Genomic DNA, 5,814 nt, shown 5'->3' on the forward strand with positions numbered 1-5,814 from the left:
AGATTTGAGTGGAAAGTGTTGATTGGGCAAGAGGAATTGGAAGAGACAGAATGGGAGGTGGATTTGACTAAAACATATGTGTTGATGGCTTTATATATGTTTAGCCAAGGGAGTGGCACTATTAGGGGGTGTAACCTTGTTGGAATAGGTATGTCACTTTGGGCATGGGCTTTGATACCCTAGTTCTAGGCTGCCTGAAAGTCAGTATTCTGTTAGCAGCCTTCAGATGAAGATATAGAACTCTCAGCTCCTCCTGTACCATGCCTGCCTTGTTGCTGCCATGTTCTTGCCTTGATAATAATGGACTGAACCTTTGAACCTGTAAGCCAGCCTCAATTAAATGTTGTCCTTATAAGAGTTGCCTTGGTCATGGTGTCTGTTCACAGTAGTAAAACATTAAGACAATATTAATTAATAAAGTTTTCAAAATATGTTTATAAAAACTAATAAAAAATAAGAAAAACTGGTTAACTTGAAGCTGGTTTTGTAAGTACTTAAATTAATAACTTTTAGCAGTATTTTAAAAAATTAATCTTTTTGAAAACTGGAAATCCCTCACAATTTGGGATTATTAGCCATTTACCTTCTTAAGTGTGTGTATGTGTGTGTATGTGTTTCCTTTTTTTTACCTTTTGTGTGCAGATGTCTGTAGATTTCAACCTATGTACTCCATGATGGAAAAAAATGATAACTCTAGTATGCCATGATGGGTCCCAGGGCCACCTTCACCATCGTGTCATTTGAGAATGTAGGCAATTTTGCCACTCCTTATCTTTTTTCTTTTTATTTATTCTTCTCTCAGACAACACATCCTAATCCAGACCCGCTCCTCCATCTACTCCCAGTTCTCCTCCCTTTCTAAGAATGGACACCACCAAGCTCTTCAGATAATTCTGATACACTCTTAAGTTGTTTTTAAACCATGCAAAAACAGAGCCCTATGCTCTGTTTTATGGAGCAAAATCCTTTACTCCATATTTTTTCTACTAAATGACCTGAGAAATGTCCCACAACTATACTGAGCTTCAGTTTGCTCTTTGTTGAATTTTAGATTAGACATTCTCTAAGGTTTCTGCCACTCTTGTAGCTATATGAGTTTGGCTATTGTATAGATTTTCATTGCTTAAGTTTTAGTACATGGGTACATTAAGGAAAATAATTCATATGGTTTTCTGACAATTCTATAGTTATTAAACCAGGTGTTTTCAGCATATATTAATTCCTATTAACAATGATTCACAATGCATTTCATGCACTGGTCACTGTTTGTATTAGTTCTGTTTTTGTTGCTATGATAAAATACCCTGATAATACCAGCTTAAGGGAGAAATGGCTTATAGTAGCTTATAGTTTTAAATGTATACTGTCCATCATGGTGGGAAAGGCATGTTGGCATGCAGAGAATGCTCAGCTGCAGGAACAGGAAGTTGGATAATCATATTTGCACCTGCACTCAGGAAGCAGAAAGAAAATAGGAAATGGAGGTTGTTTGTAAATCCTCAAACCCTCTGCCAGTGACATACTTCCTCCATCAAGGCTCTACTTCCTAAAGGTCCCATAGCTTTCTCAAATAGTGAAACCAACTGGGAACCAAGTGTTCAAACACACAAACCTATAGAGGACATTTTATATTCAAGCAACATTGCCAAAAGTGTTTTTAGTGAGATCAACATACCCAGACCTATTCTGCAATTGAAAACATAGAGGTAAAGACAGATTGAACACCTCATCCAAGGTCAAAGAGCAGAGTTTTAGAAACCTGACACCAAAGCCAATTCTTCTATTTATTATACCATCTCATATAATATTAACTTCCTCCACTTTCCACACTTACACTGTCTAAACATTCATAGTATAACAATAATCACCAGACCCACTTTCAGTTTGTTTAGCAAACTGATCTTTTAAAATGTTCCATGATTATCTAGATTGACAAACAGGTTTCAAACATTAAAAAGTGACAAAAAGCATTTTCTAAAAAGTATTAGTCAGCTTTTCTAGCTGTGCTTCTTTCCAAGGTAGAAGTTTGGTAGAAGGAAATCAACTTGGTAGAAGGAAGTCAATCAGCATTTTCCACTCCTAACTAGACTTCCAAATACCAGCCAATTGTTAGATTCAAATTCATTTTACAGAAATTGACTTTGGCATTTAGGAGGTCTACTCAGAGCCCTTGCTGGGAATAATCATCTCCAAGTTATGAGGCCAGGATATATCTGTGTCCTCACCCCATAAGCCTGTACCTAGTCAGAGCTAAAGACCTTAGCAGAGTTACTGACTTATCAGTGTTCCCTTCCCCTCCCCCGTCATTATTTTTGTGAGACCTATAAATAAAGGGTTAGTGAATTTGTAAGTACCTTCACATCAAGCAACCAGCATAGCCTATGACCAGCATTTTACTAAAACTATTTTTGGAATGCTCTGCCTTCCAGGAGATTAAATTCTATCTACCACAATTGCCTTTTAGAGCAGTAAGCCTGATACTTCAGCATGGATATAATTATCTGGTCTTCTTGTTAATCTGTTTCTGTCATTTTTCAATTGACCTTTTCTTTATGTCTTATCCACAATTACCATGAGTTTGGAACTGTGGGCTTTTCTTATAATGAACTCACTGTACGTTCTTGAGTGAGAAATCTGTATATTTCCATGTAGATTTTACTCTTACTGCATTTCTTGCATTGGTCATGCAAAGTATGACTGCATACTTCATTGATCTGGGCTTATCTTTATAACTGCTTTTGCACCAGGATATAAAGCAGTATAAAAGTCTTAGCTTGAATGATAAAGTCCAAACTTCCTTTCTTGTGACCTGAAGGTCTAAAGTTAAAAGAACAGAAGAGTAAAGAGAGGCTAGTGAGACAAGTAAATTTGGGAGCATATTAGGGAGAGTGGCTTGGAAGCAAAAGCTTATGAGGTGAATGAGACAGACAGGCAGATGTGTATGGTTATGATTAAGGAGTAAAACAGGAGGCATATGCACTAATATATGACTTCATATTCTCCAGAAAACTTTTCCAATTAAGCTCCTAAAAGTTCTATTTAAATACTTGGGAAGGACAGAATTTGAAAGAAAATATTAGAACAAGAAAGGAAGCAGCAACTAAAATTTACATGCTAAATAGCAAATGAATGAATCACAACTGACTTAGCAGATCTGAGTAGAGCACAAACTAGGATTCCTCAGTGAATAAAGTAAATAACAAGCTAACAAAAAGACAAGATTTTTAAAAAGTAAAGAAAAATACAAGCCTGATTTAAAGGCTATTTTTAAGGATCCTTCAAGGATGCAAAGGTAATTCTGAGAGTACATATGAATTGATTGGACACAAAAATAATTAAGACTGCTTGAAAAGTGTTTCAGAAGTATTTTCATCTGAAATCACTCTGCTAGACAATCTTAGTGTATTGGTGTTCCCTGCCTACCTTCTCTGGATAACTCTACAGGGTTTTTCCATGATAGGAAATAATAAATGTTCTGAAATAGAAGTTCCTGCATCAAGTCCCAGGGTTGGACTGCCATAGTGAAAATGGGTGTTAAATGGATACATGCATTGTTCATATTGTGCATATCCACTCTTCTTCCCTGACTCTGCTTCTAAAATTCTGGCATCTAAAAGAATATTCTGTGAGTTACTTAATCAATCAAGATTAAATGAACCTAAGGATATTGACATTAAAGATTAACCAAGTAAAGAGTACATACATATTATGATCAGATGCATAGTTTGCATAATGTGAGGGAGAAGAGGACTATGACACCCAACTAGTTGAGAGTACCCTAAAACTTAAAGAAGAAAACAGCAAGCTGGAGAGAAACAGACTCTGATGGGCACAACATGAATAGGTGAAGAGATGCAGAAGAAACCTATATGTAGAGAAGGAAAAAGAACTATGAGAAAGGAGTCCAAAGCTGAGATTCTCTATGAGGCCTAAAGAAAGAACCATGATTACCACTTTTTGGAACAGTGACAAAGCAGGAATGAAAGAAGTATGCTCATGAGTGTGAACATGGTACAGAGAAAGAGTGTAAAAGAGGAGATGTTGTTTCAATAAGAATAGGGTAAGATGCCCACATATTTATATTCTCGGTCATCAGTTGGTAGACTGTTTGGGAAAGATTAGGAGATGTGGCCTTACTAGAGTAGGTATATCTCTCTTGGAGGAGATGTATCATTGAAGGTGGGAATTGAGATTTAAAAGGCCCACACCAGGCACAGGGTCTCTGCCTGCCTGTGGATCAGGATGCAGCTCTCAAGATACTCTTCCAGCACCATGCCTGCCATACATGCTTCCATGTTCCCCACCATGTACCCTCTAAAACTGTAAACAAGCCCCCAATTGAATGTTTTATTTTATGAAAGTTGGCATGGTCATGGTGTCTCTTTACAGCAATAAAACAGACTAAAACAAGAGATGACCCTGAGACAAACTATAATAAACACAAGTAGGTGGGCCTTTGATACTCTCACAGAGACTGAGTCACAGCCCCACAAAGAATCTACAAAACACCACAGATTAAGTTGTAAATAGCACTGGGCTTGTGGAGCCAATTATGTCTAAGATTGGGGAATTCCAGAAAAAAGTGGACTTCTGCTAGATAAAAAGATGGCTCCACAGTTAAGAGCACCTGCTGCTCTTGCAAAGTACCCAGGTTTGATTTCTAGGACCCACAGAGTGGCTCACAGCTGTCTGAAACTCTAAGTCCCATGCATCTAACACCATCTTCCAACCTTCATGGGAACCAGGCATGTGTGTGGTGTACAAACATGCAGTCAAAACACCCATACACAAGTAATTTTTTAAAATTATACAAGAAAACAAAAAAAGGTATTTTTTAAAAGCAGGCTTCTACATAGATACCCCTCTCAGCAAGAAGTATTGACTAACTCCAGTGGCTGGAATTACTGAGACTAGCTGCTCTCCTTTCATCTACATAATTGCTACAAAATTGTAGGAAGAAATACTGACTGAAGTTATAATGTTTTGTATTTCACTTTATTTTTATTTGCACTTTAGTACTTTAGTTGTTACACCCTTTTGTTTTAACTTATATTTCACATGAATAGGCAATTATGGCTTCCTTTTCCCTCTGCATCAGTGCTATAATATCTTCTCTATATTATTTCTCATACCTAGAACCTGTACACCTTCTCCTTCATTAACACTTTCACTTTATTCTTCCCCCAATTTTCCATTCTTGTTGATTTTTATTACACAATTATCAACTCATTTAATTGTTAAAAAATCTATAAATTATATTTCTCATCTGCACCCTCATGACACTTTCTGTGACAACTACTGGGAACAGATTGAAGCATATAATACCTATTAGTATAGCATAATAACAAGGCACCTAAAAGTTTCTGTGAATCATTTAGTCAAGATGAAAAAGATCTAAGAATGCTGACATTGAAGATTAATCCAATAAACATCCCATACATATGATCAGATGCATAGTTTACATACTATGAGGGAGAAGAGGCCTGTGACACCCAAGTGGTTTGGAGTATTCTACACCTGACCTGCTGTCAAATCATTGTATCTGTTCTTGCAGTCAGCTTTCCCTCTTAATAGCGGTGGGGAACACAAACTCTAGAGAATACAACTCACCACATACACACATAAAACAAAGCAAACACAAAGAATGGGAAAGGGGGGAATTAAAAAGACAAAAACAGAGGGGCACATCCTTCCCAACAGATGCATAAATACAGCAAATTAACACTCATGAGCGTGGGGACAGAGGGAGAAGAAAGAAATTAAAGATAGATAGATAGGGCAGTTGTGGCACACGCCTTTAATCCCAGCCCTTGG

This window comes from Mastomys coucha, unplaced genomic scaffold (genome assembly GCF_008632895.1).
Source record: "Mastomys coucha isolate ucsf_1 unplaced genomic scaffold, UCSF_Mcou_1 pScaffold25, whole genome shotgun sequence".
Lineage (NCBI taxonomy): Eukaryota > Metazoa > Chordata > Mammalia > Rodentia > Muridae > Mastomys > Mastomys coucha.